The sequence below is a fragment of the Tiliqua scincoides genome, chromosome 3 (assembly GCF_035046505.1).
Source record: "Tiliqua scincoides isolate rTilSci1 chromosome 3, rTilSci1.hap2, whole genome shotgun sequence".
Taxonomy (NCBI): Eukaryota; Metazoa; Chordata; class Lepidosauria; order Squamata; family Scincidae; genus Tiliqua; species Tiliqua scincoides.
In genome coordinates, this window is record NC_089823.1 from 139021157 (window position 1) to 139044460 (window position 23304).

At 46.2% G+C, this 23304-nt stretch overlaps 1 protein-coding gene across 7 annotated transcripts in view; it reads left to right on the forward strand.

Moving 5' to 3' along the window:
* Positions 1-1022: 1022 nt before the first annotated feature.
* Positions 1023-23304, forward strand: part of ANXA11 (annexin A11) — a 72000-nt gene continuing 49718 nt past the window's right edge. For 2 of the 7 annotated variants that reach the window (XM_066620746.1, XM_066620753.1), the window contains exons 1-7: positions 1023-1436; positions 4812-4875; positions 9169-9290; positions 13251-13324; positions 13494-13589; positions 18346-18447; positions 19231-19445. The gene's annotated coding sequence lies outside the window, so the exon portion shown is untranslated. Of the gene's footprint in view, positions 1437-4811; positions 4876-9168; positions 9291-13250; positions 13325-13493; positions 13590-13634; positions 13653-18345; positions 18448-19230; positions 19446-23304 lie in introns of those variants that run through there. The other 5 variants (XM_066620747.1, XM_066620751.1, XM_066620748.1 and 2 more) reach the window with 5 other exon arrangements.

Consider the following 23304-nt stretch of genomic DNA (forward strand, 5'->3'; position numbering starts at 1 on the left):
GTTCTTTCACTCAGCAATAGAAATGGCAGTACTGACCCTTTCCCTGTAACCTCTTCCATTGAGATATGTTGTATCAGGATACGCACCTCTCAATAAAAATGTATGGCTTTTATGGTGGGTTCACATGTGCTGCAGTCAACAAGTGAGAGGAATATGCCTCACATGATGATTTGCATGTGGAATGGGCTGTCACACAATCACCACAGATAGATTCATTTCACCCAATGTCAATTTAAACACACTACTTTCCAATCTGATCACACTCAGTTGAGATTGTTGAGTGATGGAAGATCAGTGTAGGAGCCAGCTCATATTTGGCCTTTTAAAAAAAGTCCTCCATGATATGCTCTCTATTTTTTTGTCGTTTTAGCATAAACATTAATGTTAACATTTAATATAAATGACCGAGGGGGAACTCACAACAATTACACCTGAGGTTTATGGCTCATTTCACTAAATGATCCTCTCCACAAAAAGTTCCCTTCTCTTAGAAAACTAGAAACCATGGAGAAATGTTCTAGGCCAGTGTTTCTCACAACTGTTGGCCACTAGGTGGCTCACGAGCCAATTTCAGGTGGGTCCCCATTCATATACTGTGTATTTTATTTTTAATATATTAGAGTTGATGCTACCATGGCATGTCACTGCATTTGGGGAAATGTTACAGATCTGTACTTTTAACAGAGTCACAGCCCAATCTTATGCATGTCTACTCAGAAGTAAGTCCCATTAGAGTCAATGGGGCTTACTCCCAGGAAACTGGGGATAGGATTGGGCTGTAAGGCTGCAATCCTAAACACGCTTTCCTGAGAGTAAGCCCCATTGAACAAAATAGGACTTACTTCTGAGTAGACCTGATTAGGATTGTGCCCTAATATGTATACTCTTTTATGAATGATAGTCAATGGGCAGTGGTATTCAAACTGGGGCGTTGCGATGCCCCAGCCTGAGGGTCCTGGTTCCTTTCCCCTTAAGAGGCGGGGCAGCCAGGAGGCAGGGAGGAGGCAGCGGCATGATCCTGGGGAGTGCTCCGAAGCGGAGCCCCACTCTCCCCACTCTCGCTTTCCCTGACCCGAGGAGCCCTGCAGGTGCTCGCGCCCGGCTCCCTGCAGCCAGGTGCACCCCAGTCCCTGCAGCCTGGTCAAAAGGGGAAGTGGAGCGATCGCGCACTGCTTCCAGTTTAGCAGAGTGGGGCGCGATCGCTCCGCTGTCACCTTCCCTGACCCGGGGAGCCCTGCCAAAGGTCGCGCAGGGCTCCCTGTACCCCTGGGGGGCTGCAGGGTGCTTGGGCAAGTGCACGAAGCCCCTGCAACCCCCTGAGCAGCGCGATTCTGGGGATCGCGCCACTGCCTCCCCCCCGCCCCCACAAAGACTTACTGCGGGATTCAAACTCCCTGCAAGTTTGAAAACCGCAGGTCAATGGGACTTACTCCCAGGTAAGTGTGGATTAGATTGCAGCCTTTGGAATGTTTGGGGGATGTTTTTTAAACAAATCAGAAATTGCTTGGGAAAATTAAGAGAGTTCTTTGTTTTAAATAAATTTTTAAACTTATTCTTATTGTAAACTTTTAATTACTTACTTACTCAATTGATTTGTTTTGATTTTGTTGTATGAGTTAAAAATTTTCCTGCTTGATGATGTTACTTCCAGCCATGACATCACTTCCAGGTTAATAACATCACTTCCGGTGGGTTCCATCCATTTGTGATTCAAAAAAGTGGGTGCTAAAATGTTTGAGAACCACTGTTATAGGATTTTCTTTTGTGTGATAGCAATCTACGTTCAAGGAATTTTTTCGTATGATACACCACTCAACCATGTGAGCCTCTACTTGCAGTTTGATGAGCTCAGAGGTGTAGCTAGGTCATATGACACCCGGGGCCCATAAATTTTTGTCACCCCATATGACTTAATTAATTATTAATTATATTGTTTAATTAATTAATTCACTTTTTATACCACCCTTCCTCTAAGCAGCTCAGGGTGGTGTACATGGTTCCTCCCCTTATTTTGTCTTCACAACAACCCTGTGAGGTAGGTGAGACAGATAGTAATAGTCATGACATGGAATGAATAATGGCCAGAAAAATAAATGCAATGAATATTTCCCCACAAGCGATGGATGAAATTCTGCAGCAAATGGTATATATTATATAACATGATGGTATTATTCCTAAAAGTCACGATTTCCAGAATTTTGGTCACTAGGTTGTCACACCCCCCCCCCCAGATGTCTCATTGGCTTGTTTTGAGTTAAGGCAGTGGTTCTCAAACTTTTCACACTAGGACCCACTTTTTAGAATGACAATCTGCCCAGGACCCACCGGAAGTGATGTCATGGCTGGAAGTGACATCATCAAGCAAAATAAAATAATTATAAATAATTAAAGAAAAACAGGTAATAAGGGGAAGTCAGCCCTCTTTCACCAAGTGAATTCTCTCTGTAGCCTGCCTGCAGTAACACCCCTCACACACAGAGAGAGAAAGCAGTGAGATTTTCAGCCCTCTCCAGTGCCCACCCTACCAGCTCAAGCCTCTGGTTTATTTTTGGAGGGGGGGGGCTGCCTTCTGGAGCATTTGTTGAGCTCCACTTTCGCTTACTTTCGCTTTCCATAGGGCTCAATGCATTCGTCTGCTTGGAGGGAGGGACTTCCTTCTTGGGTGTTTTTGGGGGGCTGCTTTCATTGGATAGGAACCATTCTGGTATCACTGGATTCCTCTCAGCCTGCCCTTTCCAATGAACTATGGGAAGTTCACTTACTCATGAGTAAACGCACGATATGGCTCAGTTTCATTTTCCATAATGTTCAATGCATTTTTTTGTTTCCGGTTTTTTGGCCATTACCTTTGTTGGAAAGGAGATATTTCAATCCGGTTTTTTGCACTGCATTCTGCCAGAAATTCCACATCCAACGGCATGATGGCACGATGGGGTTACTCCAAACCTCCGCGATGGTAGCGATGTTGCGGCATTTGTGGTGTTACACACCCCCCCAAGGGTGGTACCCGGGGCGGACCGCCCCCCGCCCCCGCTAGCTACGCCACTGGATGAGTACAGCCAAGGCAGAGGCTGATCACCTCAATGAGAGGTACATAACAAAGGTGAGGGAAGGGAAGAGTCTATCATCAAGCTACTGGACAAGGTGGAAGTATACTCAGTAGCTACATTTTTGAAATTCACATAGCATAGCACATCTATAGAGTGCCAGTTGTGGGAAAGCTGAATATGCTGTCTTTGAGAGAGAGCAGTATCACACATGTTGGTAGGTGTGTCCTAAACAAAGGAGCTAGTTTACAGTTATTTTTGATGTAGCTACTGGGTTATGCTTACTTGGAAGCAAGCTGCACTGAAATCAGTGGAATATACTTCCAAATAGGCATGTTTAGGAACAGAGAACCCAGAAGAGAGATTGCAAAGCTTGTGTCCAAATTTATACGAGGCAGGGTGTGATGATGGGGCACCACTCCAGAAATTCATTGGGCTTAAGTAACATCCCTCTGGAATCAATTAAGAGCCCAATCCTATTTAACTTTTCAGTGTCAATACAGCTGCAAAGCAGCCCTGAGGCAAGAGAGTGAATGTTTCCTTACCTTGAGGCCTCTGTGACTATTCTTCCACTATAGGATGCAGTGCACACCTCCTTAGCACTGCTGCGTTTGTGCTGGAAGATTGTATAGGATTGGCCCCTAAAGGTGCAATCCTAACTACTAGTTAGGCCATTGCAAGTCCCTTGAACCAGCCCAGGAGGGTCGCAAATGTGCCATAAAGCACGTTTGCGCCTCCTTGTGTGTTGGCTGGGCCAGCACAGGGATGCGGCCAGCCACGGAGGCCACATCCAGTCTCCACGCCGACGTGGAGAGAAAGGCTGCACCGGCCGAGTTTGGCCAACACAGGGGACTGGGGAGGTTGGGGAGGAGGTGTCCAGGGCAGGTGGTGGGTGTTCCAGGGGGCGGGTGGACGGGGAGTGGAAAGCAGAGCTGGGACCCAGATCCCAACCCCATTCCCTGAGCAGTGTTGAGTGGCTCCAAGCCTTTCCATTCTCATCAGAGTTGCGCCACCTCCTGAGGAGGCGCAGGAGGAGACCCATTTGGACTGTGGTGGCTTACCCAAGGGTAAGGGGAAAAGAGTTTCCCCTTGCCTCCAACTGAGCTGATTCTGGCCCCAATGTTGTGCTGGATACAGCACAGGCCTCCCGGCCTGCCTGTTCCAGTGCAAGATAGGATTGTGCTGCACGTCAACAAGACTTCAATGGGAAAACTAAGGGGCATACGATGGGTCAAGAAATTCATCCCATTGATTCCGGCGAGGCCTAAAAGTTTATTATAGGCTAATATTTGAGTTGAGGTTGACTCACTCTACAGTGTTCATACTAAAAAAAATTGCACGTGCTTCATCCACAACCATACCACCTTAAGAGGACAGACTGGGTTTAATACAGGACCATGCCTGGTATCTCTCTCTCTCTCTCTCTCTCTCTCTCTCTCTCTCTCTCTCTCTCTCTCTCTCTCTCTTGTTTTTTTCATCAAGGTCTGCAGAAGACTTCTATATTACTCAAAGGTTGACATGCCACATTGTGAATCTTGTCTCTGGGTAGGTATTTGTGTTCAAACAGTACTGATTGCACTGAGCATTTCTTCACGCAATACTGGAAGGTACAAACATGTGATGAGTACCAGGCTGTGTGAACCAGGCTGATCTGACCTAGAACTCTCTTGTTGCTTTTTCCCTGCTTCTTTTGACAGTTGTTTCCAGTTCCTATAATAGCTGTATACTAAATAAGACAATTTTCCATTTGATTCACTATTTCAGGTTGTTTCTCACTGTGATCTGTGAAGACGGCAGAAAGGCAAAAATCTCATCTAGAGTGGCTTCAGTAAGTCTTTCAGCCTTCTTTGCTAAAACCATTAAACACATTCCTTAGTCTCACACATTGTGCTTGCTTACAGCATCGCCCCCGTTTCATCCCCTTGGTCTTTCAATTCCAGTCTTTTTCTTGGCAGACCATTAAAGCAATTGGGGTGGTGACGCACTGACCCCTCTGCTTTTGCTATATGCTTTCATTTAGGCTAAGGGTACGTTAGCCGTGACAGGCTATATATGGTGGGGAGAGAAGGTTGATAGACCATGCAGATAGAGAGGAATGCCTGTGTCCATTTCATCAGGAGGTAAATCACCAGTCAGCAGGAGAAAGGAAGGAGGAGGTGGGTTCTGTGTTTAGGACTAAGTGAGGATAGCATTGCCCCATTCCTAACAGTTTGTCTCTATTTAAAATGAATTAATCAAATATTCAGAATGGCCTTTTCTAGCTACTGCTCCTAGCACATTGGCGCATGGCGGGGGGGGGGGGGGAGTTCTGTCTCAGGTGAAAGGGTAGACATCTGATTGTTTTTCGTTCCCTCTTAGCTTTCTGATCCTATTTAAGATCCTATTTATTTCTGATCCAGTTTAAGAAGAGGTAATGAATAGAATGTTTGGCATTATGGGAAAGACTTATACAAAATTGTAGGTAGCCGTGGAGATCCATTAAAAAAATATCTAAACACCATAGTTTGGTAATACCTTTATTAGAAAAAAACCAAAATGACACAAAGCTGTGAGTGATAGCCCCTTTCCAAATTCTCCAGGTGCTTCATAAGGCAGCAAAGCAAAAAAAACGGGAGGAGGGAACTAGGCATAGTGGCAGAGCCTTAAACATTGATAAGTTTCTCAAGATGGAGTGAAGAAGCAACAAAATGTGGATTCCAATTATACATGTTGTTAAAAGCATTAATAGCTCAGTCATGTCGTGAGAATGGATGATGGCCAGATCCCAAAGGATCTCCTCTATGGAGAACTCGTGCAAGGAAAGCGCCCTACAGGTAGACCACAGCTGCGATACAAGGACATCTGCAAGAGGGATCTGAAGGCCTTAGGAGTGGACCTCAACAAGTGAGAAACCCTGGCCTCTGAGCAGCCCGCTTAGAGGCAGGCTGTGCAGCATGGCCTTTCCCAGTTCGAAGAGACACTTGGCCAACAGTCTGAGGCGAAGAGGCAAAGAAGGAAGGCCCATAGCCAGGGAGCCAGACCAGGGACAGACTGCACTTGCTCCCAGTATGGAAGGGATTGTCATTCCCGAATTGGCCTTTTCAGCCACACTAGACGCTGTTCCAGAACCACCATTCAGAGCGCGATACCATAGCCTTTCGAGACTGAAGGTTGCCAACATACATACAGCCTTGGCAGGCTTCATTTTTCTTTCATCAATAGCAGTCTGATCAGGGGGCCCTGAACAGTAGCATTCCCAGAGGCAGCCAAAGCACTAACTTTTGCAGGGCGCCTCAACGTGATGTGGAAGCTGCCCCTTCCCCTTGCTGTCAGAGCCATTCTGGGCAGTGAGAGCAACACGGAGAAGATGCCTCTGTGTTGCTCTCACCGTCCAAAATGGCTCCAACAGCAAGGGGGAGGGGCAGCTTCCATGGCATATTGAGGTGCCCTGCAAAACTTAGTGCTTCCCCCCCTCCAGAAACACTACTGCATAAGAATATAAGAATTCCACTGGATCAAGCCAAAGGCCCATCTAGTCCAGCTGCCTCCATCTCACAGTGGTCCCCCAGATGCCTCAAGGAGCACACAAGACCACAAGATACTTGCACCTTGCTGCCACTCCCCTGCATCTGGCATTCTGAGGTAGTCCAATCTCAAGGTAGTCCTGAAGACAGAGCAGTTTCAGGGGTTGGTTAGGCTGAGCACTGACTGAGGGACCAACCAGGGACACCATGGAGGACTAGGAGTTTGTTCCAGGGCCTCCAGCATGGCACTGCTTGTAGTTTGGGGCCACAGTGGGTGGGAGTAAGGAGGCTTTTATAGGGACTACAGGGTCAAAGAAACAATATTGGCTATTCCCTCATTTTTAGAAAATGTGAAAATCTAGTAGTCATTCAGGTCTGTCACCAGCACTAATTGAGCTGCACAGAGAACTTGTTAGGCAGAAAATGGAATAAACAGAAACCTACCAACCTTTAAATAAATATATAGATTTATATACTCCATCTTTCTGCCTATGTGCTCAGGGTAGCACACATGATCCCAGATCTGTGTACAATACAGAGTCATTTAAAGGAGTGTCATAATCATTCTTCCAGTGAGGAATTCCATGATCCTGGCAACTGAGAAAGTGGCTTTTTGTCCGAATCTGCAAAAAAAGATTATTTTTATTGTTGTTAAAACAGCTTAAAAGTTCAGCCTCTTTTCTGATTGCAGTTCACTTCTGGGGTTATAGAATAGGCTGATATTGTGCTGATACTACTCTCAGCTTTTAACAGGACTTTCCCTGGTGCTTCATTTCCCGGGCTGCATATCATGTTTCCAAACAAGGCCTTTTGTGAAACTCTTATCTATGGAGGAGATCAACTATGTGAGTGGGCCAGGGTAGAGACAGACAATTAAGCACATTGAAAAAGACAAACCATATTAAAGTGGCAATCATATGCTCACTTACTTGCGAGTAAGCCCCATTGAACTCAGGAAGATGTATTTCTGAGTAAACATGCAGAGGATCAGGTTGTTTTCTTTCCCCCTTCCTTAATTTTGGGAGGTAGCTCCGGAAACTTCCATTTCCCTTTTGCTCATTTCCATCAAAACATTCTATGACACATTTTCCTGAAAGGCTATAACTATAAGTTGTATAAATGGCATCAGAGTTATTGAAATAATGCATTCTTTATAGTTGCTTGTGTGTAATTGCCTCCTGTAAGGACCCTCTCACTTCTACGATCTGAAATACCACTTTCCACGGCTGTTTTTCCTTTCCAAGAATTCTGATTTTTTTAAAAGATTAAAAACAGGGCTCCTTAATTCTCTCATTTTGTTTAATTACAGGCAAGACTCTTAATTTGATGCAGATGGTCAGGGAATGCCTCTTCACGCTGCCATTACTTGGCCTGCATTAGGTTCAGTGATAAGCTTCAAAAAGCTGTAAAGGAAAACAAAATACAGCCACAGAAAATCTAATCTCTGGCCTTTACAATAATAGATTGAAACTGCAAGGAACACTGAGAGATAACAAATGGAAAACATTTCCTTAAATTTAATACTGTACAAAGATAAGATACAGATGGTGAATAGAGAGGAGGCAGTACTGTTACTCTCTTCAACAAGGAGATGATTGGGGGGACGGGCACAGAGGATTGCAGCTGTTGTTGTAGAGTGACGAATTTCCCAGTGCAACCATTGAGATTAAGGCGGCTCCTTTGTCATGTTTCATTTCTACATTTACCTCTGAAAATATGTATCTCGAAACTTGTCTTCATATATGTGATGATCCCTCTCCCTCATTTTCTGCCAATTCCTCTGAGTTTTTGAACACTTTTAACACGCCAGAAACTCCTGTGCAGGTTCAGCTCCCTAAGAAGCTCCTGGGGCATCATTGGCAAACTGTCTTTGGGCCCAATTCTGAACAGTGTGCACTGACTTACCACTGGCACGCACTGTCACAAACGTGCTGTAAGGCACATTTGTGGGCCCTAGCACCGGGCGAGTGCTGGTGGTAGCCCAGTGCTGGCTAGTGCTAGGCTACTGCTGGAACCAGTGGAGGCCACTGGAACTCTGCCGCTCAGCGGTCACGCAGATCGCTAGCAGTGGAGAGGTAGGTGGGGAGGAGGCATTCTGCAGGAAGGGAGGGAGGGAGGTGGGACCAGTGGAGCCTTGCTCCACCGAATCCAGAGCCTCCATGTCAGGCTCGCCGTCTGACACGGAGGTTCTTGATTCACTGTCGACCTTTGGGTTGGTGGTGAATCAAGTAGCCCCATTGCAGGGCTACTCTTTTTACCAGGAGGAAGGGGACAAAAGTCCCCTTCTCCTGAGGAGCCAGCAATGGCTGCCCGGAGTGGACAGGATGCAGCAGCAGCCATTTTCGGCACCGCTGCAGCCCTGCACCCCGGGCAGCTCAGGATTGGGTTTGTCCCTTGCTTGGAAACTCCATTATTCCCCAAACATGTGTTAGATGTGCATTCAGCTCTTTTCCTGTTTGGAATGGCTAATTGATCCCCCAACCTCCAGGACTGGCATGAGCTTAGCAATTGGGCAGCCAAACATGTTCACTGACATCAAGAGGGGTGGTGGGATGGAGTGACCAGGTGGGCTCCAATCAGGTAACTTGATGACATCATAAAAGTTATATATTTTCCAGCCCACGGTAAAAGTTGACTGATCTCTGCCAGTCATCTGAGTGACCCATTTGTTGAGAGCTCAGAGAAGAGCATCCACCCACCCACTTGCTCACCTGCAAGGCCTGGGGATTCCTTGAGCAATGTAAGTAAGCTAAAGCTAGGGGCCATCTAGCTAAATCACCTTAAGAGACTTTTGTTGCTTTGTCTGCTAAGTTTTATCTTACTTTATTTAGTCAGTGTGCAAACTTCCTAGGGTGTAAGGTAGCAGCTATTGCTGGGGAGGGGAGTTGTGGGGAAGAGTTTTGAGTTGCATCCCATCTTCATCTGCTATTAGTGGTTACTGCATCAATTTGGCAAAAACCTTTCTTTGTCTTCAGGCATTGCCCATCAGCTTGCTTGTACCATTACCACATTTTGTTAATTCCTTTCAATTTTGGACTTTTAATAGTTACATTTATACACTTGGTCTGCTTGGTCCATGTTCATGGGTAATTCAGTGGATTGTCACATCTTTTCACTCTGCAGACACGACTGTGGGTTTGATTTTTATTAACCACTGCTAGAGTTCTGCGCCTTCCTGGGAGTGGGGACTTTTTGCAGATGGCCATCCTGTGTCTGCTATCTGTAGCATGGGATGGTGAATGCAATCTACCAAGGTTGTTTCTCTGTTCAGCTGCTGTTCAGAGAAGGCAGGAAGGGACTGATGCATGCCAATCACTAGTCACTACTCCCCTTGGAGGAGGGGCCGGCTTTCTCCTGGGAGTCACTTTCCTTGATGATATATTTCCCATTGTGGAACTGCTCAGGGCTAGAAATAGTCATCATAGAAATTGTCACCCTTACCCCAGAGGTGCCCACCACTGCTGATGCTGGCCTACTGTGCCAACATTGTTCCTGTTGCTGCCTCCTTGCTGCAGCCAGTAAGCCAGCCAAGTGGACCTCCCATGTGAGTGGTCCCTGGCTAATTAGGCAGTGGCAAGCAACAACTATTATGGTGGTAGTTTTCTCAACACCTCTGCAACTAGAGGCGCATATGCTTTTTGAACTGGTTTCCCTTCCTCACAATGCCCAGCCCCTTAGCATAATTTCAGAGTGACATAAGGGGCTGAGCATTGTTTGCTGCTCACTGCCACCCAGGCAACAACTCCCCCTCCCCATTATCAAGCAGTAGTGGACAGTGGTATCTACAAACAACAGCAATGGTGACAACAGAGGCTCTTTCGTCACCTCTGCAGAAGGAGGCACGCATGCCACTGAAATTAATCACACGTTTGGGAACACCTAGCAGCTATGTGAGATTTTGAGTGGGAAAATGTGTGAAGGTAAAGGGTTAAACAGCTCGTACCTGTGCAAATGAAGTCCCAGCCCAGATTGGGCCCTTGTGTGGAAGGCATTTTAACTTTAAAGTAAACCTTACAGGATAGTGCATTTCATGTTTCATCTGGTTTGGTCCTACAGGAAGTGGGACAAAGTAGACAGTGGCTTGAAAGCAGGGACCTGAGGGAAAACATGGAGAGAGAAAAATAAGAAATGAGTAGCTAAGAAGACTTTCTCAAACCTGATAGGAGAATTCTGCCCCCCCATGTGTCTTTTTACTGCCACTTCAGCAGTGTGACCTGGCAACAAGGGAAAGATATGGGCCAGTGGGGCTCAATCTCACCCCTTGATTTGAACAGCCAGTTCCTACATGCGATATCCATAGGTCCTTGGAAGGAGAGTTGGAGGCAAATCTAATACATGTGTGAAAAGGTGATAGAGAGGAGTGCTTATGACTCCTCTGGCTGACTTGGAAAGAGGGGCAGAGGCGCACTCCCCCACATGGGGGCTGTGCGGTTGTCCTCTGCACTTCAGAAGCCTCACTGCTGTTGCTTCCTGTGGCATGGTGGGCCTACAATCAGCTCCTCCTATTCACCAGGGAAGATGGGCAACTGTGTGCACGAGAGGCCTGCTCACCTTCTCCTGCCATCTGGCTGTAAGCCTCAGTGTGGTGTGAGTGTGCTCACCCTCTTCACACAGTAGTTTAAATAGACCCTGAGCCACCTCAGTGGCTGAAGGAGTCCTCCCATCCCAAGCAGCCCCAGCCCTCCCTAACAGAGGGGGGAGAGAGAGAAAAAAAGGGAAACAAAGAGGAGAATACAGGCAGAAAAACACAGAGCTGGGAGCTCAGTGAGAGCATGGCCATGTTTCTAGATAGACAGGACTGGTCTGAGAGTGGGATGCGTTCCCACAAGGAAGAGACTTTTGATCCTGCCTCCTGGTACAGGGAGTGGCATCCCTGCAGGGTCAGGGGTACCTTCTTCCTCTACCAGAGAAAGTCAATTTTACTGTACAATAAAAGCAATGTAGGCCTTCAGTTTACTCTAGACTGGGACCATGGCATAGAGGGAACAGGTGGTTGACCCTTAGCTCTGTGCTGTTTTCTTATCAAAGACCTCCCGTACTCTGGCCCACTGAAACGAATGGCACTGGGAGGGAGGGCGCTATAACAGCATCACAGGGGATTTTCAGAGGGTGAAATCCAAAGTAGAGGGCTAAAGGAAAAAATGGCTAATATCTCCCAAGCACGGCCCTGATCCAAATCAGAACCCCACACAGCTATTTTAGAATAAAAATGTCTCTAATAATACGTTTAAAATCTGTCTAGTTTGGTCCACAGTATCAGACTCTTCCATCTTATACCAGGGAACTATTCTCTCAGTATCACCAAACATTGGCTGGTACAGAAACAAAGAAAATGTGCACAGGATGCTGTTATGTGGGGCGGGAACAGATGGCACAAAGAGAATGTACAGTGTACGATGTGAGCCAAAACCTGGAGAATATATCTGGGATCTCCTGAAGCAGCCTCTGGAAGAAATTGTACTTGATCCCAGTTTGCAAAGCAGGAAAGATAATCTTATGTGTATACAGGATACCCTTTGCTCTACTTTGCTGTTGCAGTTGGAATCCACTGCTAGCCAAATAATAATTATCTTCAGCCGCTCTAAATAACAGGTCCCTTTACCCCCTCTATTGGCCCTTGTCAGTACTTCAGTGTTTCAGTTATAATGAAGAGCCTAAAGGCCCAATCCTATCCTAGTCCAGCATATTTTATATGCCAACATAACACCAAGTATGCCAGTGCAACAACAGCCCTGCCAACATAGAAGGCCCTCTGCAACAGCTGCACCATGCATGCCAGCATAATGGCAAGGAAAATGCCACACTCTCATAACTCTGTCACAGCCTGGATGCCAGCGCAACGCTGCTGGTGGAGAAGCCAGAACAAGAAAGAGAGCAGGCACCTGGGGACATGGGAGGGACCTGGCTGTGAGGTGGGAGGGATGAGAAGGAGACAATGGGCGCCAGATCCTAACCCCCCTCAGATGACCAATGAATCCCCAGTGCCAGGAGAACATTACGCCAGATCTGGTGTAAGTTGGTGGAACCACAGTGGGAACTGTGGGGAAGAAGCAAACAGGAGAAAAGCACGATACCTCTCACCCCACCACTGGCATACCTGGGGATCGGGGGGGCAAATACCCCAGGGTGCCACCCGGGGCTGCTACTGTGACATCCTCCCCCATCACCTGTTTTTTTAACAGGCCTTGAAACTGTGGAGGCTGCCCACGGCCTCCCTGGCTCCCAGAAGTCCTTCTGAGGCCTCCAGAGGGTCTTCTGAAGCTTCCTAAAGATCTAAAAATGTCACTTCTGGTTTTCTGAGACCTCATGAAGGCCTAAAAACCTCACTTCCAGGAGTCTCCATATGCAAACACCCAACCTGAATCATCACCTCACCACCCCAATAGGGGAAGGAAAATGCACCCCATACAGGTACGCAAAGTAGGGGGAGGGAATCTCAGGCCACAATACACTGAAGCCAGAGCCCCATCCCCATCTCATATCCCTCTGGCAAAGACCCTTCAGCATTGCCTAAGGGGTCCTCACCACAAACACAGTGGTCATGATTTCTCTATCTATGCCTAATAAAGGTTCATTCATTCATTCATTCACAGTGGTCCACAACCAAAAGCAGGGAGCACCTGCCCTGTTGGAAATGCCTGGGACACCCATCATTGCACATGCTGGTCAAACAGTCATCTGAACTCTTCTTACTTTGCAGGACTGCAGCTGTTCCACAGGGCACTTGGCAGTGGCTCTTCACAGAGGGTCACTGCAGCCCCCTGGAACTGAAAGGTAAGAATTCAAGCTACATCTCGCACCCCACAAGACCCCTACATGCATACCCTGGAAGCACCACTCTCCTTTCTCAAACACCAAGCATGCACCCCAAGCCAGGGAACAGGTGTGACCAATGTGGTTGTCTATGCCTTGTTACTCTCTCTGTGTTTCTCCTTGCTCTCAGCAGTCAGCTGTCCCAGAGGTTAGGACATTGTGCATAGCCCAAGGGAAGCCTACAGCCTGCCTCCTCAGTGACCAGTGGGAGCCCAGCTGACATCTGGTGAGTTTGCTGAACTACTCCTTCCAGTCAGGTCTCAGGGCTTTTACATCAAAATCCAGCAAGGTAATCTGGGAAACTTTGGGAGGAGGGACAAATTTTGAGCATCAAACTAACAGAATATGAATCAATACACTAGACCTGCAAGAAATATGACTGTTCGTAGTCTTCAGCCACCAGCACAAACATAAAGAAGGGTAGTTGAAATCTTTTGTCATTAGGGAGGTTAAATGGATGTTGTTGGGATTTTTACCCCCCAAGAAAGTTATTGTGAAACTCTGCTTCCTGTTTTAAGTTTTTTTTTCCCCTCAGGATAATGTAGAAGTCTTAATAGGTGGCTGTTTTATGGTTTTGTTGTTTTTCTTCTTGTGATTCTGAGTTCTATGTCTGGGTGTTGTATAAATCCAGTAGAGTAACAAGGGTGGGCCATTATTGCCCTGGGCACAACCACACCAGCGGTGCAAAATGTGCGTCAAAGCTTATGTAATAAACTGACCACTACTAAAATATTGTTAAATTATGTAATATTTTCCCCCAGCATTGACTAATTAAGCATGTTCTCAAATGGCATGCCAAAAACAAGATCTCCTCTTGCTCAACAACTTGGTGAGAGTAGCAATCCAACCAGAGAGGAATCGAAACTTGGCAATGTACAACTAGGGGCACTGAGGTGGTGGACACTGTGAAGGGGCTGACTGCAGGTTTGGGCTCCTGCCTTCTGCTCATTCTGGGTGCAGATGAGTGCTTGCCAGATTTTTCCCTCCGGTATTTGCTTTCCAAATCATGCCCCATTCAACCACAAGTCCGTTTTACATTTTGTCTCTGACCAGGATCACTGAGAGCTGACATTGGACCTGGGACAAGATGCCTGATTGCCTCCTCTTCTAATAAATAAATTTGGTTTCATCAGATATGGGAAGTAGGATTCAGCCCTCAGTTGACTAAGGGCCCAATCCTATCCAACTTTCCAGCACTGGTGCAGCCGCAATGCAGCCCCGATATAAGGGAACAAATGTTTCCATACCTCGAGCAGGCCTCTGTGACTGCCTTCCCACCACAGGATGCAGTGCACGCCCCATTGGCACAGCTGCACCAGCACTGGAAAATTGCATAGGACTGGGCTCTAAGAGCCCAATCCTGAGCTCTGTGTGCCAGCTTACCGAAGGCGCACACTGTTGCAAGCATGCCGTAAGGCATGTTTGCGGGGCTTAGCGCCACCCCAGCACCAGAGCTAGCCCAGTGTGAGCTAGCACTGGTGGAAAGCCGGTGCTCCGCTGCTTGATAGTTGCTCGAACCATGGGGCAGCGGAAAGGTAGGTGAAGAGGTGTGCGGGGAGGAGGTGTTCTGGAGCGGAGGGAGGTGGGGGGAAGGCGGTGAGGAGGGGATGAGGTGTGCCAGGGAAGGAGCAGGGTGGGAGGACCAGTGGAGCTGAGCTCCACCAAATCCTGAGCTCTGTGTTGGGCTGTGTGACCTGAGCTGTGGGCTGTGATTCCAGAGCTGCCGCAGAATCGAGTAACCACATTGCAGGGCTACTTTCTTTACCTAAGGGGAGGGAACGAATGTCTCCTTCCCCCTGAGGAGCTGTTGGCAGCTGTCCAGTTGTGGTTAGGATGCTGCGGCAGCCATTTTTGGTGCTGCATCAGCCCCATCCTCCGGGTAGTTCAGGATTGGGCTGCCCAGCTACAATCCTATGCACAATTACATGGGGGTAAGGCTCAGTGGTGCTCACTTTGGAGTAGACATGCATTGGATTAAATTGCATGGAAACAAAGAAATTTCTTTCTGCTTGTGATAATTCTAATTTAAATAGTATAAAATCTGACTGTCACTGTAAGGCAAATAGATAATCTTTTAGAACAATTTTCACATGAAGAACTGGCAACCCAGTTTTCTTTCCTCCAGGCTCACAGAGATCTTCTCATTCCTCAATGATTGTGGCATGGACTGTATCCAATATTCCTTTTAGCTTAAAATGCAGTTTCTCAAAGAAACAGGAAAAAGCAGCCCCTGGGAATTTGACTATTGATGCAGTTGCTATACATTTTTTATTGTGTAAATGAGAAGGTCAAAGGATCAAAGAACCTATTCGCATTCATGCAGCTTGTGGCACCTTGTTTAACTTTCAGCCTAGTCCTAGGCAGACTCAGATTCAGAAGTAAGTCACATTATAGTCAATAGGGCTTACTCCCAGGCAAGTGTGCATAGGTTTGCAAACTAGGTTTCTTTCTGGACAATCAACATTATTCCATGCACAGCTGTATTAGGAAATCTGACCCACGAAGCTACAGAGGATGAAGGCAGCCAAGAATGAGGGTGGGCCAAAAGCTTTCTCATATATGATAATTGAGCCAAAAGTAGCCTCCGGAAAAATTTTAGGGTTATGTCACTATAGGCAGCAAAGAGAAAACAAGAATTCTGCCTTACAGAAGCCTGAAGAACCAAATACATACACTTTCAACTATTTGAGACAGTTCCTGTTTTCTGATATATGTCCCTGATAAATCACTTTATTGTTGAGGAAGTTTTGGAGGTATCTTTTAAACATTTTCATAGCGTGCCAGTCTTGGGGTTTGAGGACCAAATCCTATCCAAATTTCCAGCGCTGGTGCAGCCATGCCAATGGGGCATGCACTGCATCCTGTGGTAGGAGGGCAGCCACAGAGGCCTCCTCCAGGTAAGGGAATGTGTGTTCCCTTTCTTCGGAGCTGCACCAGCCTGAAAAGTTGGATAGGATTAGGCCCTGGGTTTCTTCCCCAGGATCTCAGCACTGGATCTCAGCACTGATGCTCTAAGAACACTAACAGCCCAATCCTATGCATGTTTACTAATAAGTAAATTCCATTGTGTTCAATGGGACTTGCTCCCAGGTCAATGTGCATTGGATTGCAGCCTATAGTATCAAATATCAACACTGAAATGTCACATGTTGCAGCAGGCAAGGTTTATTTTGAACTTTTAGTAATGTTCTTGGACAGTGATTTTCCTAGTATATCTGTAAAGCAGTGGTTCTCAAACATTTCTGGATCACGCTTCCCCTGATCCTTGTAGCCATTGGCCACGGCTCCCCATTACAACACCTCACCTCAGTTACCCCCAAAATGGGGGTGAAGGTGTTATAATTATACACTAGAAGCAAGGCTGCCAGCACTCTGAGGCTGCAATCCTAACCATGCTTACCTGAGAGTAAGCCCCATTGAACAAAATAGGACTTACTTCTGAGTAGACCTGGTTAGGATTGTGCCCCGAGTTTGTTAGCAGCGCACCTGGAGGGTTTTGGAAAGGGAGGGAGGGAGAGAAGTGATGAATTTGCTGGGGGAGGGGAAGACTTTGTTTTGTGTGTATCTGCTAATTGCAAACTGATGCAAACTGAGACCTAGAGACTGTTTGTCTGGAATCCTAACCCCACTTTCCTGGGAGTAAGTCCCATTGAACACAATAGGACTTACTTCTGAGTAGACCTCACTAGGATTATGCCTTTTGTCTCACAATAGCAGCCAACAGAGTACCCCCCCCCCCCCAAAAAAAAGGAGGCAGGAGGAAAAAGGGGAATGGCTAAAAAGGAATGGGGATTTTTATTTTTAATCCATTTTTGGAGACAAAGCCATCAAGAGTGGCTTTTTTCTCTTTTTTGGAGGGGGAGGAAAAAGAGAAAGGTGAAGATGCTGGGTTAAGCTGACACAGACCCCATGCCTATGTAGGTCTACTCAGAAGTAAGCCCCATTTGAGTCAATGGGGCTTACTCCCAGGAAAGCATGGAAAGGATTGCAGCCACACCCAGCAAGATTACAACTCACCCCTAAGTAGATGGGGGCTGTTCTCACACACACACACACACACACCATGCAGATGCCACCCCTGTTCCCCCAGGCAAGACAGAGGGATGCAGGCTGGGGCATTTCAACACCTTCCCACTAGCAGCAGGCTGGCTCCTTCCTTCCTAAGCAACCTTGACCAATCCCAGGATGAGGGGAATGTAGTCCTTGGGGTGAGGTTGCACATGGAGAGAGCTCCTTGCTGAGATGCGGCACCCTCTGCATGCCTTGGCAGCCTTCTCTCCCACCTCCCCCCAGCATGTTTCACAGCCCTCCCAGCCTGAGGCTGCCCCACCCACCTCCTTCACAGCTGCAGAAAAGCAGCCCAGCCCCTCTCCCGAGATGCCTGGGGACACCCCTGGAGGCTATTCATGCCTCCCTAAGGAGGCAGGACGCACAGATTGAATACCTCAGCTGTAACGTATGAGGAAATGAGTATGGCTTTGTTATTTAAACCATATGACCAAATCCAGGCTGATTCTTTCCTGGGTGACTATATACAAGCCGTCCGTGCATTGATATTCCCAATCAGCTCCCCCCACCCAAATACCACCTTTCTAGATAATAAGCATGAGTTGCTGCTAATCTGAAAGTGCAATGAGTTCTAGTGGGAAATCAATCATTTGTAAGGTTTCAAATAATGACTAATACAGCACTAGAAAATATCCTTCAGAAGTGTGTCGTAGTATCTAATAGGTGGGGAGGTGCTCAGGCAGTTGTCCTTGCTGTGTGGGGTCTCTGCTTTCACCTTTGAAATGAAGGAGAGCATGCCAGACATCTCCCTCATCCATTTTCCTATACAGAATGTGTCTCTGTATGTGCATGCGTGTGGTGTGCCCATGTATGCTGGGGTGAGAGTGAGTGAGTGGGTGGGAACATAACACATGAAGCATCTTTAATACAGTTATAAATGTAGAAATTCTTGTTTGATTTCTGGTGTAATTTAGGGGGAGCTTGCCATCTGGACTCTAGTCACTGAGGAATTGAAAATGATTCATTCAACCTTCAAAGGGCTGGAAATATCTACAAAGAACAAACTCTCCCGCAAAGTAAGCAGCAATTCAAACTAATGTGTCTTCTTTATACATCAGAAAGTCATTTGTGATGTCACACATAAAAGCATTCTGAGATTACCGGAGCCCCGGGTTCCAAAGCAAACAGCTGGCATGGGTTTCCACTTGAAATGAATGTGGATATGCATCAGAAAGTTTTTTTTTGTGATGAAAATCCTGGATTTTCCCATATTTTCTATCTATATGAACTTTTCTATCCCCTGAAGAGGCTTCTGTGAACACGAGTGCTACTTGCAGGGAAAATATCCAGTAAGCCACATTAGTTTTTATTTTCAGCTTGACTTTACCCGCTATGCCAACATTTTGCCCAAAACTTCTCACCTCAAAAGTGTTTTGTTCCCATTTTTATTCCTCTTCATGTTTTAGGCTGCAATCCCATACACGCTTACCTAAGAATAACTCAATGGGGCTTACTTCTGAGTAGACATGTAGAGGATTGTGCTGTCAGTGTACAGTATTTTCTACCTCTTTTAATATACCATCTTTATTTAATGTTTAGCAGTCTTAGGTCAAACTGGATCCCTCCCAAGTGACCAATCTTCCCAGATTGTCCACTTTCCACTACTGTTTAGTTTTAAAAGGACCCTTGGATTTTGGGACTCTCTGTTAGCCAGCCTCCTTCTTCTGGAACACCCTAGCTTTGGGTGGTGGCAGCAAATACCATCCCAGTTTAATCTTGATTCAAAAGGGTGAAATGGGGCAGGGGGGTGTACCAGGCTGCTGGATGCTAAGCTCTTGCTTCTCCATCATCTCTTACAGCTTTGCAATAGTTACATAATATCTGAAGTTTAGAAGAACTTGTAAGTGCAACAGTGTATGTACCATCCTTCCTGAACCTTATGGGTACACTTGCCAGAACTTCATGACCATCCAGGGCTCCATGGTATGCGCCCACAATATGTTACAGTCACTCTCCTTCATACTTATAGTGTTCACCATGGCAAGCAGCAACAGGATTAAAAAAAAAAATTGGGGTGAGTAAACCCGCCTTGATTCATATTGTGACTGCATTTATTCCGGGGAACACAATCTGCTGTAATTAAGTGAACAACTCTTGTGTGCTTCAAAGAGGCCGGAATGTCTGTTATTACTTCACAGGATTATGTGCGCTAATGACTTTTTTGTATTCATTCCACAAACTTTAATCTTTTCTTGTTATTGCTATATTGCACTTATTGGCAGACATGTAACAGAAAGTTGGGAATTTCTTCATAGACAAGCAGCAATTTCTACCATATCCTAGTAGGTGAAGGGCTCCCTCTGTTGGGAAACTTCTTTATTGAAACAAATTTAATCTCTGCTGTATCATGCTATCCTTATATACTTTCACTTTGTAGTAGTAGGTAAATAATTCTCAGTTGGCCAGTTCATGTTTTAATGATTGAGATCATGGAAGACTTAAAGAGCCATCTCAGGCCTTAACCAAAGTTCAGCTATTCTGTGGGAAAATACATCTGTGAGTTTCAACTCACATGGGATTTGCCACATGTTCCCTGCAATCTACGGCTGTCTTTGTGGCAAAAGTTCAGTTGCTGCCAATCATCCTTCAGATTTCCTGTGCCTGGATATATACTAGCAGTACTTCTCAGTTGAAAGGGGAGAGGGATTTGCTCTTCTAAGGGCAGGAAACATCCTGCTCTTGCCAGTGACAACAGGTTCATGGGCTGTTTGTTTTCTGTGCCAGTGTGCACAGAGCTTACCCACTCACCTGGGCCCAAGTTGTGGCTACTCCTTGGGGCTTCTGAACAAGCAAGCAAAGGAATGTGCCATAAAACAGGCGCTGTCCCACCCCACACTCAGGCAAGCAGACAAGGATATTTCAATGTCATCCTCCTTCTGTGCCTCACATTTGTTCGTCCCCTGCCACTACACAACTTGGGCTGCAATTCTTTACACACTTTCCTGCAAGTAAGCCCCATTGAACATAGGGCCCAATCCCATCCAACTTTCCAGTGTCAGTGGAGTAGTAATGCAGTCATAATGCAGCCTTGAAGTAAGGGAACAGACATTGACTCACCTTAAGGATGCCTCTGTGACTACCTCCCCCCCCCATACAGTGCTCACCCCATTGGCATGGCTGCACCAGTGCTGGATAGTTGGATAGGATTGGGCTGTTAGTTCTGAGTAGGAATTCACTGGCTGATCATGATAGGATGGTCTTATTGATGAGAACCATACTCCACTGGTTGGAATGTGAAGGGAGGAGATCAAAGGAGAGGGAGGGGAAGAAAGCTAAGAGTGAATGGAGAACGGCAGGTGGGAAAGTATCTTCTCCAGGCTGGGCTGCCACACTATTCACACTGTCCTGGGAATAAGCCCCATTGTATTCAATGTGGCTTACTTTGGAGCAGGCATATATAGGTTTGTGTCAGAGGAACCTTTCCTGCTTCTGCTCACCCCCCAGCCTCTTTTTCTATCTGCCCCCTTCTTTTTAAATCCCCCCCCTTCTTTTTAAATTGAGGGAAGGAGGTAGGAGTTGCTTTTTATCTGGTCGAGAGAGTTAGAGAGAACTGTTTGGTCTGATGAAGCTTCAACTCAGTGATGTACAAAGAGGCCAGGGGGGCAGAGTAAGACCATGCCATTGATCATCAAGATGTTTCTGTGATAATTGTCTAAAAAGTGCTTGCTGAAATTTTAGATGATCAAAGGACTTCTTTATTAGGAGCATTTGAGGAGCAGTCTTTTGTACTTAGCCAGTCAAATTCTGATAATACTGTGTCAAGGTATGAATTTTATGTTTGCCAGTAGTGAAATATCTTGCTGGGTGAAAGGATACCTCAGTCTCACCTTAAATTCAAGTTTATTTTTATTTTTTCTCCCCCCCCCTCCAGTTTTAGATATCTTCTTTATTTTTCCACCTTAAACTATATTTTGACCATAGTATGCCAGTGTGTGTTTACACAGACATCACATAAAATAGCTTATGAGATGTGCTTTTTTAATAAATCAAAATGTTATAGGTAATAAAAAGTGTATCAGATAAAAATTTTTTCTTAGGGCACAATCTTAACTGCTTATGTCAGTATTTTCCAGCACTGGCATAGTGGTGCCAATGGGACATGTGTTGCATCCTGCAGTTGAGTATCACTCACAGAGGCCTCCTCAAAGTAAGGGATTGTTTGATCCTTTACCTTGGAGATGCACTGCCCTCCGGCTGAAATGCACTGACAATAAGGGGTTAGGATTGTGCCCTTAATTTATTAGGAATTGTTACAATAAGTTGCTCCTATAGTATGATGTGCAGTTTGCTGGTGAAAATATTCCGGTAAGGATTCCGCAGCAAAAAAATTTCAAGCAGGTTTTTGCCACAGCTGATGTGCAGCATATTTTAGTACACTTAAATTTCTCCTAGCTGTCACAAGAGGGCACCCTGGAACTTCAGAGTACAGTAGCAGCTTTCAAACTGCCTACCCTCAGTGAAAGCTTTCCATGCTGATTTATCTGCTATGGACTCTCCAGTGTTGCAAACTACTCTGAAGCACATTCAAGGCATCCTCTTAAAAGCTTGACAGGCTTCACCATTACCCAACATAAAGCATAGAGTGCATGCTAGAGACTATGCCCAACGCTTTCCTCTTGCACAGTGTGGTGCTGGCTTAGGCAAATTATCATCACTTAGCAGGGATGGGTGACTTGACTTGTAAGACTTGAGTCGCCAGGCAGGTGTTTTCCCAGACTTGAGTTACAAGTGTTTTGAAACTGGAAGCGACTCAGGACTCGGTTTCATAAGGAACTGATTGGTGCTTTCTGCACTGCTGCACTCACTTGAAGAACAGCAGAGCTTTTGTTTACAGATGGGATGGAGACATCAGGGGATTCCAACACACACACACACCGACAGTAGCTCCAATTTTTCTGCACAGCTGCACCTGATTCATTTATTGAAAAGGCTCAGACTCGACTCAAACAGGGTCCCCAAAAGGCTCTGCAAGTCACAAAAGCTTCCCATTAAGACCCATGCATGAGTCACAATAAAGGGGGTGGGAACTCAGAACTCAACTTGAGTCTCACCATGGTGAATCAGCACATCCCTGTCACTTAGCCTTCACCTCCTCCTTGCAATGCAGGAGTAATAATGTCAACCTACCTTTAGGAATACTGTAAAGACTATTAAGTAAATGTATGCAAAGTATTTCAAGCGCCGTATAAATGCTAAGTAATATCTGTTAAAGAAATAACACTAAGCAAGCTTGCATCTAAGGCACTATGAGAATTAGCATACCTGAAATTGTCATAATGAATATTGCTATAATATTTTTATGGCAATGGTTTTGGTTCTTTTCTCTCAAGGGCAGTCTTGCTAAAGTTGTAATCCTTTGATTAATCATCACCATTCAGGCTGAGCAAGAAACCTTTAGTCTTACTTCCATTGCAAGCTGCTGGAAATGTATCTGGAATTTACAGTGTTTTCCTGACAGTCACGCCCCCTGTGCAAAAGCAGGTGTGGAGACCAAAGATGTGTGGTTTGGTCTTGGCAAAGGGTCTGAATGATCAGTTTCATCCCATTTATCCCCCAGGCCAGGGCCTAGGAGAGGGGGGTAAAGGGGGTAATTTGTACCTGGGCACAGGGTCAAAAGGGGGGCCATGGAACCAAAGGAGGGGGCCCAGAAATTCCCTGGGATCTTATGTTTTCCTATCTACTCAGACTTGTTGCCTGCACAGGATGCTGGGGACACTGCCATGACTGGGGTTGCTGGGAACACTACTGATGCCACATGGGTTGGTAGACCTGGGCTCCAAAGACTTTTCCAGCTGTCTCTACCTCCCCCTGCCCTTTCACCCCTCCCTGCCCCTATTCTGCTTGCCCGTCACCACCCTGTCCCGCTCAGTTTC